Below are 13586 nucleotides of genomic sequence, written 5' to 3'. Positions count from 1 at the left end.
ACTGAGTTTATGACAAGGTAGGTGAGGTAGTATCTTTTATTGGACCTACTTCTGTTGGTGAAAGGGACAAGCTTTCAAGCTTCATAGGTGACCTGAAGAAGAGTTCTGCGAAGCTCGAAAGCTAGTCCTTTCCACCAACAGAAGTGGGTCCAACAAAAGAGATTACTTCACCTACCTTGTCTCTCTCATATCCTAGGACCAACATGGTTACAGCAATACTGCAAACATAAGTTTAGGACCACAGATTACACCTTTGTTCTGCATACATACCCAACCAGCCTTTCAACATTCATTTCAGATATTTCTATTACAGTTCGTGATCTACCAAGGCATGGAATTTGCTGTAAGACATTATTTTACTCAGCTTGGAGTAAATTTTAAATCACTACTTGAATTCAATAGAGCAAAGATATATAAAAAACACTGGGGTTTCTAATCCACTTGCCTAAATAAGTCAGACTTAGAAGGAAAGGTTTACTTTCAGATGTTAAGTTCTGAGGACCTTAGACACTGCATTGCCCAGCAAGGTGCACAGAAATCTGGGAGCCAGAACTAGAGCTCTGGTGACAGTTATAGGAGGGAAAGTTGTAAAACAATGAATTAACCTACAATCCAGAAAAAAAAAATCCAACTTTCAACCCTAGTGATTGTTTCCATTCAAAAGGAGATCTCCACAGTAAGGAGCCCAGAGTGGAACTCCAGCCCTGATTTGAAAACTATCAAGTTCCAGACAAGTATATGAAAGGGGATAGCTACGACTAATATTAACCAATCAACCCTCTTAAAAACAAAAAAAAACCCACCGAGCGCCACCAGTTCTCCTTGTGGAGAGATAAATAAAACTACACAGGCATTTTTAAGAAGTGGGAGACATTTCCAAAAACAAAAGATTTTTTTCCAGTACTCTGAAACCAGTCTAGATGCCTCCTGTGTACTCCCTCATGGCAAAGGGTCACACTACATGCAGCCTGCCTCAGTTTCCATTCTTGCACTGATCAAATAAATTTCACTTCAGCATTTTCCTTGGTTCCCTCTTTGTGGATTGGGATTATTAATATAAAATAAACTGTAAATAAAACTCAAAACCCCTAAAAGTCCATTCATAATACACACAACACAAGGTTTCTCTTCCTCCTCCAGGTCTCCCTGCCAGGAAAGGTTTCCTCTCTCTGCAGACTGCCACAACTTCCTGAGCTTTTCCTCCTTCACTGATACTTTCTGCTCCTTTTACACTGGAATGTCCTTCCTGTCCGATGGGGCTCACATCCAGTAATCACCAGGCTCTCCAGCCCATGAGGCACGCCACCCTGTTACATACTCATTCCTCACATTTTGTAAAAATGGTTTTCCCTAGCTAAATAGAGCCCACGTGAGTAGTTTCAGATTGTTAACTGAGGACATTATAAATTCTGGTTTTGGAAAGGGAGGGATCATGGAAGTGAATAGATCTATTTACAAACTTAGCTACGTGGTCCCAGCTTGTGGCCTGTTATGTCAGGGGTTCTCAACCTTTTTCTTTCCCACATGCTATAAAAACTCCACAGTCTGCCTGTGTCCCAACAACTGGTTTTCTGCATATAAAAGCCAGGCTCGGCGTTGGGGGTAGAAAGCAGGGCAATTGCCTGGGGCCCCTACAAAGCTACATTGCTCAGGCTTCGGCTGTAGCCCCGGGTGAGGGGGGGGGTCAGAGCCCCAGGCTTCAGCCCCATGCAATGGGGCTTTGGCTTTCTACCCTGGGCCCCAGAAAGTCTAATACTGGTTGCTTGGAGGACGCCTTGAAACCTGCTCACAGCCCCCCAAGGGGCCCCAGACTCCTGGTTGAGAACCACTGCATTACATAGCAGTATGTAGTTTGTGATACGACTCTAACATTAGGTGGCATCATAACACTTTTATAAAAAGCAAAGCAAGAGATTTCAGGATTGTCCGTTGACTAAGGCACAGTTCTGAGATTTCTCTCTTAAAATGCGTTGTCATCTTTACCACAAAGGAGAAATCTGACTGATTTTTCCACTGCTTATTTAAAAGCATAATACTGAATGGAGTACAGTAGCTATTACAGTGTACACACTGCATCAGTCCTTGAGCTGGAGTCTTGGTGGTTTACATTCTTCAGCTTTGCTGCACACCCGTTAGAGTATGTGATTCAGCAGATCGGTTTCTAAAAAGCTCAGCTTCCATCACTAAATGTATGGTTTTGGTCATGCCAAGACAACAGAGTTGAACATGGTCCCGATCAGTATCCTCCTCATTAGGGAGCTGAAATTCCAAAGCAATGTTTTTCAGCTCATACCTATATTTAACTTTTTTCTTTGGTGCGGGGTACTCAAAAGGCAACTCAAAATTAAGGATTTTCTTGAAAAATTAGTACTTTTTAATTAGCAGTAAGACTGAATTATATTGGCTTCCACACAATTGTTCTGATAGAAACAGCTGATTACACAAAAAAGAAACTTGGAGGGCAGCTATGATTCTGAACAGTTTCAAGTGTGGTATAAAATATAGGGTCCCATCACCAACTCTTAAAATGCCAATTTACCTGTTAAGAACCAAGAAGGAAGCTTTGCTCCCCCCCCCCCCCCAAGGTAACTGTCATTGGACTCATTCCTGGTGGTTTCCAATTCCTAACTCTACTTTGTACAAATACGTGAAGTTTGGAGAGATGATCTTGGGCAGAAACCCAAACTATTTAATGCTTTTGAAGCTAATAATTTGTCAGCAGGGGTGTTTCAGATTTGTTTTATCAAAACTTGCAGTTGAAAAGCAGGCTTCTGAAGCAGATCAGTAGATTTTGTTTAGAAGGGAGACAAGGACATTAAAATGTCAAGGAATGGAACTTAAACTCTGTCTGGCTACTGAAAGTTACACAGTTCATAACTTGAAGAAGAGGTCAAAGTATTGGGTGTTATAGAGATAAAACACTCAGGACATTGGTCAACAGGGATGGCTCTTTTGCTTTTGAAAAGACCCTGGGTAGTTCCAGAGCTGGCTCCAGGGTTTTTGCCGCCCCAAGCAGCAGGGGGAAGGGGGGTGGGGGGGAAGAGCAGGGAGCTCCACCACTGCTCCACCACGCCACTTTCTTCTTCGGCAGCCAGTCCTTCCCCTCCAAGAGGGACTGAGGGACCCGTCGCCAAATTCCTGCCGAAGAGCCCGATGTGCCGCCACTTCCCCTTGGCCGCCCCAAGCACCTGCTTGCTGAGCTGGTGCCTGGAGCTGGCCCTGGGTAGTTCTTCTCTGAACCTTATGGCTGCCCCTCTCAGAGCATGTGCACACAGGCTGAGCTAAAGAATCTTCTAGTATTTTTATTTTTTCATTCAATAGTTCCTTCCATACTTACACAGTGGTGACTTTTTGGAAGCAGGGAATCCATGGGAAGCAGAATATAGTCTCTATTACCCAGCTGATCTTTTCCAGGAGGTAAACCAATTGGACCCGTGTCTTTCTGAAGCCATTACTCTGGGATTTTGCAGCAGCTCCTCTCTCTCATCCTCCCTCTCCCAATATAATTTGATTTCCTTCTTCACAGCAGCTGAGGATTTTGTACTTTGCCCTGTATCTATGAAGCCCAGAAGCAGTGGCGGATTAACGCATGGCACCATGGGTCCCCAGCTAATTTGGGAGTCCCAGAAGCGCCGAAACCTGTGTAGAAGGAGGGAGGGTCACCAGCACCAGAACTGTGACTCCACCCCTGCTCCTCCTCTTTCCCCTGGGGCCCCATCTCCTGGTCCTCCTTCCTTCCTCCCCGAGGCCCCACCCTGTGTCCCTGCCCCCCAAAGCGCACCACCCAGGGCAGGTGGAGGGCCTGGGGCTTCCCATAGTGGCCGAGGCTCCCTGAGCGGCTCTTAGGGGTCTCGGGGAAGAGAGGAGGAGCAGGGCCCTGTGGTAGGTGGGGCCTTAGGCCCACCTTAGCCTCCCTACACTGGGAAGAGGCTGGTACCATTAGCAGGGGAGATGATTATCTTATCCGCTTCCCTGCCACCACCGCTCCGCACCTGCCCGAGACTGGGGGGTGGGGGTGGGAGACATGCAGGGTCACAAACACCCCCCCCCCCCGCCACACACACACACACACACACAATTTCTCAGGATGCCTCTGGTGTGGACACCCAACAGTGAGGAGGCAGCACTCCCGGTGTCCCTGCAGCCCAGGGGAGGAAGGAAGCAGCTGGGTGGCTGGCTGTCAGCTGAACTCCTTCCCCCACCACATGGGGCTGCTTAGTCTTCCCTGCTGTTGGAGTCCCAGTGCTGCTGCCTGCTTTGCATACAATCCCTGGGGTGAGTCCCGGAGTGCAGGCAGTGGCAATGCCTGGGACTCCGGCAGCAGGGAAGGCGAAGCAGCCTCATATGGCAGAGAAGCAGCTCAGTCAGCAGCCGGTGCCTAGCACAATGGGGTCCTGCTCCATGACTGAGACTCCCAGGTGCTATGATAATACAGACAGCCACCCTGCTGCTTCCTCCCTCCCCAGGCTGCACAGACACACTGAGAGCACCAGTGCCAAGGAGAGTGCTCTCCCCTCACTATTAGGTGTCTGCACCAGAGGCATCCTGAGAAATTGGGGGGGGCATGTGACCCATCAGAACCTCTCATTTGTGTCCCCCACTAGCCACAGCTGCATATCACCTCTGACAACGCCCATGTTAAAAAGTGGGCAGGCATATCAGTACTAGTTTTAAAAGTGGGGGCCATGCCCCCTACCAGTTCTGGGGCCCCTAGGCCCCCAGGGTGTGAGGGGTCCAAATGTTTTGTGCCCAGGACCCCAATAAATCTTAATCCGCCTCTGCCTAGAGGTATTCTCCATGTGCTCCAGTGAAGGGGCAGAAAATCAAAACAGACAGCTATAAGGGAGCAGCTTGGTACAGGCAGATGACAGCCAACAATCTACTGATCTGCTTCAGAAGCCTCTCTCTCAGCTGTAAGTTTAAACAAATCTGAAACACCCCTGCTGATAAAGCAATTGTCAATTTTTAAATTGTTAACATTGTAATACTTCGTCATACAACAAATTCACACATTTGCTATTTCCCAGGTGATCCCATGGCTCGAAAAGCACCCAGGGTGCTGGATCAGACAGACAGGGGCCCTCCCTCAGGACTCTAACAAGGACTCTAATGCATGTCTCACCATAACAAGTTTTGCTTTAAGGGTATCTGAATTCATGGACCATGGATGTTTCTGTCCAAAGTTTAAGTGCTTAATACTTGAGTTAAAATTATACTAAATACTGCACATAGTTGTGTTTAAATGTTCCTAAACTATGAGCTTTCCTTCCTCACCCCTCCTTGTTGATAAAGCTTCTTTTCAGACGACAGTGGCAGGCCAAGAACAGCAATGGCTGTTTTTAGCTGCATTTCTTTGGTTGTGATCCTTCTTGGTAACGAAAAATAAGAACTTGTGAAAGAGTAAAAAAATAGCATAATGTCTGCAGTCCAAACTGGAAGGTTCAAGCAACATGAGATTCCCTAATCCACTGTACTGCAAGGTTGCACAAAATACAGGTTCCAGATCCATTCAAAACTTTATTACAAAGCTTGCAATGGGAAGGATCCTCTGCCAACTGGATGCACGTCAACACGTATGTTGCCTTAAATAATTCAATGCTATGTGTGTAACACAGCAGTGGATTTTTCATTATTAAAAGCCAGCAGAATGGCATTTTTGTAAAGACAAACCACTGTCCATACCTGACAGTATATAAGTGACAGTCCCACGGGCATGCCTTTTCCTGTAGATTTACAGTATTTCCAGTAACAGTAAGCTCCATTCTCGCCTAAAAGATGTAGCATTTTCCTGTCAAGGTTATGTTTCCATAAAGATTAACTGCATCTAGTATCTACTTCACTATTTTCTGTGTCTCTCTAATATCCTGGGACCAACACAACTACAATTACACTGCATATTTCCTGGGTTCTCAGTTTACTACTTTGAGGTTTAAGATCCAATAGCTATTAAGGGAAGTCATAATATTTAACTCTTGTGTAAATATTTTGCATAAGGATCAGGAATGCTGGGTCTGTTTTTAAATTAAATCTTTATACCATTAAGAATTTGTACAAAGTAACAAAAAAATAGGAAGTGAATACAAACGGGTAAGCCACAAAATAACCACCTAAATGGACCAAAACAAAGGTGTAGGAGAGAAGAGTGACAGGGAGGGAGGAGAGAAACCCTGTATACAGGATTCTACTACTATTCAGGGTAAACATACCTCTTCCCCATTAGTTTGACTATTTTGGTTCAAGTTCACAAAAACATGCAATAGTGTCCTTAATACAATGAAGAGAGTCCCCTAAATATCAGACACACAGAGTGCATGTAAGGCTATTTTAACTGTCAGTATTCTGTGAGGTCCTTAGTCAGTACTTGAAAGAAAGGAAACTTCACAGGTTAGTGCATGGCAACTTTTTATAAGTCAACGTAACTACCTTTCCCAAAGAACAGTGAAACCCATTACACACCAAAAAGACTAGCTGCCACCTAAAAGGGGCACTATGGAAATCAGAAAACTACTGCGGACCCACCACCAGAGTGTGCTAATGTTAGCCCTCAGTAGTTGAAAGCTAGAATTCCTCCCACCTGACAAATGCTACAGTCAAAAATAAAACACTGTTCTTATTGAGGAAATGATGCAACTTCAAATGCACTCAGTATAAATAAAGAAAAAAGTTAGTTGGCAAGAGTTGGAAACCATATTTCAAAACATCTGCAGAATACAGGCTGCTAAAGAAAGGCATCCTACCATGCAACCCCCACTCCAAATGTGCCAGTTAAAACAGAAATTATAAAGGGAATTTACAATTATTCATTTACAACACTGCTCCCCTGCACTGAAAGTGAGGTAGACGATTCGTGTTTAGCTGAAACCATCAAGTGATAACCTCACTCTGCAGGATTACTGTTTATAAAATTCAGTTTACTTTCTGAGATAGTTAACATGAAGAATAACATTATGAATTTACTGATTTTTCAGAACTAGATTGTTTTCTAACTATTACACAAGTATTAAAATTTTCATTTATCAAACATACATTTTGTTAGCCCCTTCCAGACAACTGTCCAGTAGTTTGGGCTGGGGACTTCATTTTTATGACTAAGAAAAGCATTCCAGAATAAAGTCACCTGACCACATCTTAAAAGAACTAATAAGCGTAGACATTACTATCAGTTTCTATTTTGTCTGTGGGAAGAAGGCTGTCTGGTTTGGGATCCATTCACTACTCATCTGGGCACTGAGTGTCTTACACAGTGTTTTGTTTTTCAAACACACACACTGTCATAAATAAACAGATCAGGGTTAAGGTCTCTTTTCCCTGGAAAGGGTTAACAAGCTCAGTAACCTGAGAAACACCTGACCAGAGGACCAATCAAGGAACAGATTATTTTCAAATCTCTGTGGAGGGAAGCCTTTGTCTGTGTTCCTTGTTTGCTCAGAGCTCTCTTTGGATCTAAGAGAGGACAGTCATGTCTCCAAGTTCTCCTGGAGTAGTTTCTACTATTCAATAGTGAGTATTAATTAGAAAGGCGAATTAGTCTTATAATTTGATTTCTACATTTGCAATTGTGTGTTTGCTAAAGGAAATTCTTTATTCCTGTTTGCTGTTACTTTGCTTTCACTGAGAAAGAAAGGGGGAGGGGGGATTCTCTCCAGAGATTGATAAATTTAGACCCTGTATGGTTCTATCTTGGATTACAGAGACAAGTTACTTTCTTTTTATTCTTTAATAAATTCTTTTCTATTAAGGACTTGGTTGATCTTTCTTTGGGTGGATTCTCAAGGAAAGGGGAGGGGGAGGTATCCCTCTGTAGTTAAATCCCGGTGTCTCTCCTAGGAAAAGGGAGGGGGGAGGAAGCGGGGGGAATGGTTTATTTCTCCTGGGTGTAAGAACTCCATGGATTTGGGGCTCTTGGAATCCCCTAGGATTTTGGGGAAGGACTGTGTCTCAATCCACATTTCCTGATTGAGTGGTGGCAGCTTTTACTAGATCTAAACTAGGATTTTAGTTTAGAGGGAAACCAGGCAGGTCCCCACATTGGAACCCAACAGCTCCAAGTGGGGGTGAGACCTATGACACACACACAAAAAAAAGTTAAACTGCTATTCCAAAAGTGCAAGACCCAAAGCATCTATTCAATCTTGTCCTTTCCTCCACCACACCAGAGACCACTTCAGAAATACAACTATCACTACACGAAGCTCTTCTTAAACCACCAGTGAAGATTTCACTTCAGTTTAACAGTGCTTAAATGCTTAATAGTAAGGTTGCACAAATCAATAGTTTATAAAGGGCTAATAAATTATAGATGATATAAGCACATTATAGGTATGAGTAGTGTGTGCGCTAGAGATTGTTATAAGCTGTGACGGGGTGCACTCGCCCCCCACTGGACGAGGAAGGGTTAACTTTACATTGTGGGCTGAGGAAGCCACACCCACTCAACTCTACTGGGCATGCTCCAAATGCACTAGTATAAAAAAGAGCGGCTCATCTCAGTTCGGGCTGACTGCTGGAGAAGGAGGACACAAGTCGCAGGTTCCAGCCAAGAAGCAGCTGAAGCCCGAAGCCATGGGAGCCGGAGACGCTGCAACCCAGGAGGCTCCACAGAGTCCGTGGTCACTGGGGACAGCACAGACTGGGGAACTTGGAGATGCCCAGACCGCAGCAGCGGTAACCATGGTAGGAAGCAGCCCAGGGGAATTAGATAGCGGCCCAGTTAGTGATCCAGAACTTTGAGTCAGAGTGTTTTGGTCGGACACCCACTGACTCTGTGGCAAGTGCTCTTGCCACTACCAGGGCTCTGGCCTGGGGCCCAGTGGAGAGGAAGGGCCTGGGCGCCCCATCTGGGCTGCCAGCACCCCTTTTTGTGCATAGCGGCCCCCTTCCCCGACTGAGGCCACTTGGCCCCTAGGCTTTACTGCCCTGCTAACAGGGATGAAGCCATTGACTCTGGCCATAGGCTTTGCTGCCTGGCACAAATACACTGACTTTGGCTACAGAGGCATAAACGTGGGCTACTTACACCCTGCCCCTACACCACAAGGGAAACAGGGCGCACTTGCCCCGCACTGGATGGGGTCCCCCCAACCCTGTCACAGAAGCATATCAGTACAAGTTCTTACAGGTTGTTAAAAAGACTGAGCTGTTGTACTCTCATTTGATTTATTAAAAAATTAATCATTAACCCTTTATAAACAATAAATGGAACATTAATAGTAGTGTGATCAATTTATTACCCACTTTTTCCTTATCCATATATGCACAGGAGGAAAGATAGCCCCAGAGATTAGGGCGCTAGTATGGGACTCAGGAGATCCAGGTTCAATTCCTTGGTCTGCCACAGACTTTCTGCATGACCTTTGGCTTGGACACCCAGTCTCTGTGCCTCATGTCCCAATCTATACAAAGGGGATAACAGTACCTTCATACCTCCATGAGGGGGTTATGAAAATAAATACATTTAAAAGATTGAGAGAGTCAGACCCCATGATAATGGGGACAGATAACTGTATATATAGATACACACGTTCCAGAGACCATTACTTTCACCACAGCAATCAGAGTAATCCCCACTAAATGTCATACTTAGCTTGCAAAGGGAAAAATGCAAAAGGTCTTTAAACCATCAGGACCTTGCATTTTTAGATGCATACGCTAACCCAGCAGTCATCTTACACCATACACATGTAGTTTGACAGAAGTCCACTGAAAATGAGGGATTTTCTCTTTGCTGGGACAACTCAAACAAAGCTAGAAAAATTACCAGTAGTTTTCTTATAGAGTTTGAACACATCAAGTTCTCTTAAGTGTTACGTATTGTTAGAGAAAGGAGGTCTGCTGATGACTCTGTTCATAAAATTATTTTTCTAATACTTGTTAAAAGCTCAAATTGAATCTGTGCAGTTTAGTGTATTTTTTAAAACATGTTAGCTAAAACATTAACAGTTTAAAACTCTACTGTAGACTGGACAAGCTGTGTGTTAACATGTTAGCTAGTAAGGACAGATTAGGATGTTATCAGTAGAGAAACCTGATTTATTAAACTCCACTTTGACAGTGAAATAGCATATATACACTGTTTTTAATAAGTTTGACATGTATAGCTTCCTCTCTGGACACAAATCAGCAACAGATGGTCCCCTCATGCTTTTGAAGAAATTTAACTGGACTGGTTAAATGGCCTTCTCCTGTATAGCTCTAAGGTACAAGTGCAATTTTCCATATGTAACTCCAGTCTTCTTTCATCAATATTAAGCATTATTTCATGGTTTACCTAAAAAAAATGTACACTTGTCTCTCAAACAGGCACAGAGGAATTAAGTTAGTTTCACAGTAAATTGTTCATAAATCATGTTAATGCAAATAATCCCTTAACCAAGAGAATTGAGATTGAAATAGGGATGGGGAAATGTGTAGCCAATATTTTCTCCTTACTACAGTTAGAAAAAAGAACATCCAGTCAAGTCATTATTACCACCTTTGCTCCTAGAAAAAACAGTCCAAGTCCTGATAGGATTCTTAATATGCCCCAAATGTTTTAATTCATGCCATAAATCAATTTCAAATCTTGGTTTTGCTGGTGGACTATGCTCTAGAAAAACTAAGTCTTCCTTTGCATGGTTCTGAACTGTTTCAGTTAAGTTAAAATGTTGCCAATTTAATAAAATAGGAAATGCCATTCACTGTGCATTCTGCGCCACTCCTTTCCTGTATGGGATGGAACAGAAAGGGCAGGGCAAGGAATAAGTAATTCATTCATGAGCAGCTTTCACAATGACCTAAGAAATAGGGTAAAGTCTCCTTTGAAGGGCACACACCGGGAAGGGTACAAAGGAGCATAGTAAACGATAACACTGATTCCCATAGGAAATAAACTAAACTGCAGTGTCTCAACCTTTTCATCATCAATCCAGGCATATTACAGCAAAGATTCATTTTACAAGGCTGACTAATAATAAAATAATAATAATAATAATAATTGGAGATATACCAATCTCCTAGAGCTGGAAGGGACCTTGAAAAGTCATTGAGTCCAGCCCCCTACCTTCACTAGCAGGACCAATTTTTGCCCCAGATCCCTAGGTGGCCCCCTCAAGGATTGAACTCACAACTGTGGGTTTAGCAGGCCAATGCTCAAACCACTGAGCTATCCCTCCTCCCTCACTTCTTACACCCCACCAACTCTTGATTTATATAGCCGACTTTGCAAGCCATACAGATATGGTAAGAAGGTTAGCAACAGACAAGAGACAGTATCAAGCTGTTGAGCCTCTTATCTCTAATTACAGTTTTCACAATGACTGAATAGAAAGTGAAGTTCTGAAACCTATATAGTAATAATCATCATGGATTATGGACCGACTTCCTTTCAAAAGACAGTCAAACTGGAAGCTGGAATATTTACTAAAGCCCTTTCTTTAAAAATAAGCTACAAACTACTAACCTTGTAAGGGGGGGGGGCGCGGGGGAAAGGCTAAACCACTAACCATAGGAGACACTGAATACTTTCATTTCTGTTTGCGTCAATGGGCAGCACGAGCTGTCCCTCCCCCATGTTTAGGGCAGCACTAGAAATCTTTTTGGTACAAACTAGGTTTTTTGTTTTTAACACTTATTTAGCTATGGATGCTACGTAGGCACAACAACTGGGCAATAGAAAGTATGAGAAAGGACATGCTGCGTAGCTTCCTGAGACAGGGAGAGAGCCCACACCACCTGGAAGACCTGCTACCCACTCCACTACAGAGAAACTCCTGCAGGTTTTGTTGCCTGGGGCAGGGAGACACCTTTACAATTTGCTGTGATAAAACAGCTCAATGTCTAGTTGGCAGCTGGTATCAAGCAGAGTGCACCAGGGGTTGGTCCTGGGGCCAGTATTGTTCAAAATCTTTATTAATGATCTGGATGATGGGATGGATTGCACCCTCAGCAAGCTCACAGATGACACTAAGCTGGAGGGAGAGGTAGATACACTGGAGGGTAGGGATAGGGTCCAGAGGGACCTAAACAAATTGGAGGATTGGGCCAAAAGAAATCTGATGAGGTTCAACAAGGACAACTGCCTAAGCAGCAGTTCTGCAGAAAAGGACCTTGGGGTTACAGTGGACGAGAAGCTGGCTATGAGTCAGCAGTGTGCCCTTGTTGCCAAGAAGGCTAATGGCATATTGGGCTGCATTAGTAGGAGCATTGCCAGCAGATCGAGGGAAGTGATTATTCCCCTCTATTTGGCACTGGTGAGGCCACATCTGGAGTATTGCATCCAGTTTTAGGCCCCCCACTATAGAAAGGATGTGGACAAATTGGAGAGAGAGTCCAGCGGAGGGCAACAGAAATGATTAGGGGACTGGGGCACATGACTTACAAGGAGAGGCTGAGAGAACTGGGCTTGTTTTGTCTGCACAAGAGAAGAGTGATGGGCGGGTTGATAGCAGCCTTCTACTACCTGAAGGGGGGTTCCAAAGAGGATGGATCTAGACTGTTCTCAGTGGTAGCGGATGACAGAACAAGGAGTAACGGTCTCAAGTTGCAGTGGGGGAGGTTTAGGATGGATATTAGGAAAAACTTTTTCACTAGGAGGGTGGTTAAGCACTGGAATGGGTTACCTAGGTAGGTGGTGGAATCTCCATTCTTAGAGATTTTTAAGGTCAGGCTTGACAAAGCTCTGGCTGGGATGATTTAGTCCTGCTTTGAGCAAGGGTTGGACTAGATGACCTCCTGAGGTCTCTTCCAACCCTAATCTTCTATGATTGGCTGTTTTAAAAAAAAATCTCAAATCATAATGAAACTATCACATCTCTCAAAGTGCAGGAAGGGGTGACAGAGGAGAAGGAGGTATGTAAGTAATACTGAGAGAAAAAGCTTTACAGCAGTGGCCTCCAACCTTTCTACGTCCAAGATCACTTTTTGAATCAAAGGATAACCCAGGATCTACCCCGCCCCTTCCCCAAGGCCCCATCCCTTCCCCAAAGCCCCACCCCGCTCACTCCATCCCCCCTTTCTCTGTTGCTCACTCTCCCCCACCCTCACTCACTTTCACCAGGCTGGGGCAGGGCTTTGGGAGAGGGTGCAGGCTCTGGGCTGGGGCCGAGGTGTTCGCAGTGTGGAAGGGTGCTCCGGGTTGGGGTGCAGGAGGGGGCAAGGAGTGCAAGTTCTAGAAGGGAGTTTGGGTGCAGGAGGGGGCTCCGGGCTGGGGCAGAGTGTTGGTGTCCAGGAAGAGGGGCGGGGTATGGGGGGGGGGGTCAGGGCTGGGGCAGGGTGCAGAAGGGAGTATGGGGTGCTGGCTCTGGGAGGGGGCTCAGGGCTGAGGTATGGGGTGCTGGCTCCGGGAGGGGGCTCAGGGCTGAGGTATGGGGTGCTGGCTCCGGGAGGGGCTAGGGGTGCTGGCTCCGGGAGGGAGCTCAGGGATGGGGATTAGGGTGTGGCCTCCCACCGGGTAGCACTTGCCTCCAGTGGCTCCCGGTCGGCAGCAGGTGCAGCGAGGCTAAGGCAGGCTTCCTGCCTCCTGGAGGGGGCCAACGCACCCCTGCAGCCCCTGGGGGGAGAGGCGAGGGACATATGGCTGCACACACTGCCCCTCTCTGCAAGCACCGCCT

The 13586-nt window shown here is 45.2% G+C and overlaps 1 protein-coding gene across 4 annotated transcripts in view; it reads right to left on the bottom strand.

Annotated features, from left to right (window-relative positions):
• The window catches only part of MYO1D (myosin ID), a 392910-nt gene that overhangs the window by 314511 nt on the left and 64813 nt on the right, over window positions 1–13586 (bottom strand). The gene's annotated exons all lie outside the window — the stretch shown is intronic.

This window comes from Mauremys mutica, chromosome 25 (genome assembly GCF_020497125.1).
Source record: "Mauremys mutica isolate MM-2020 ecotype Southern chromosome 25, ASM2049712v1, whole genome shotgun sequence".
Taxonomy (NCBI): domain Eukaryota; kingdom Metazoa; phylum Chordata; order Testudines; family Geoemydidae; genus Mauremys; species Mauremys mutica.
Note: the sequence above shows the minus strand (reverse complement) of the source record. Positions and strands in the feature narration are given on the sequence as shown.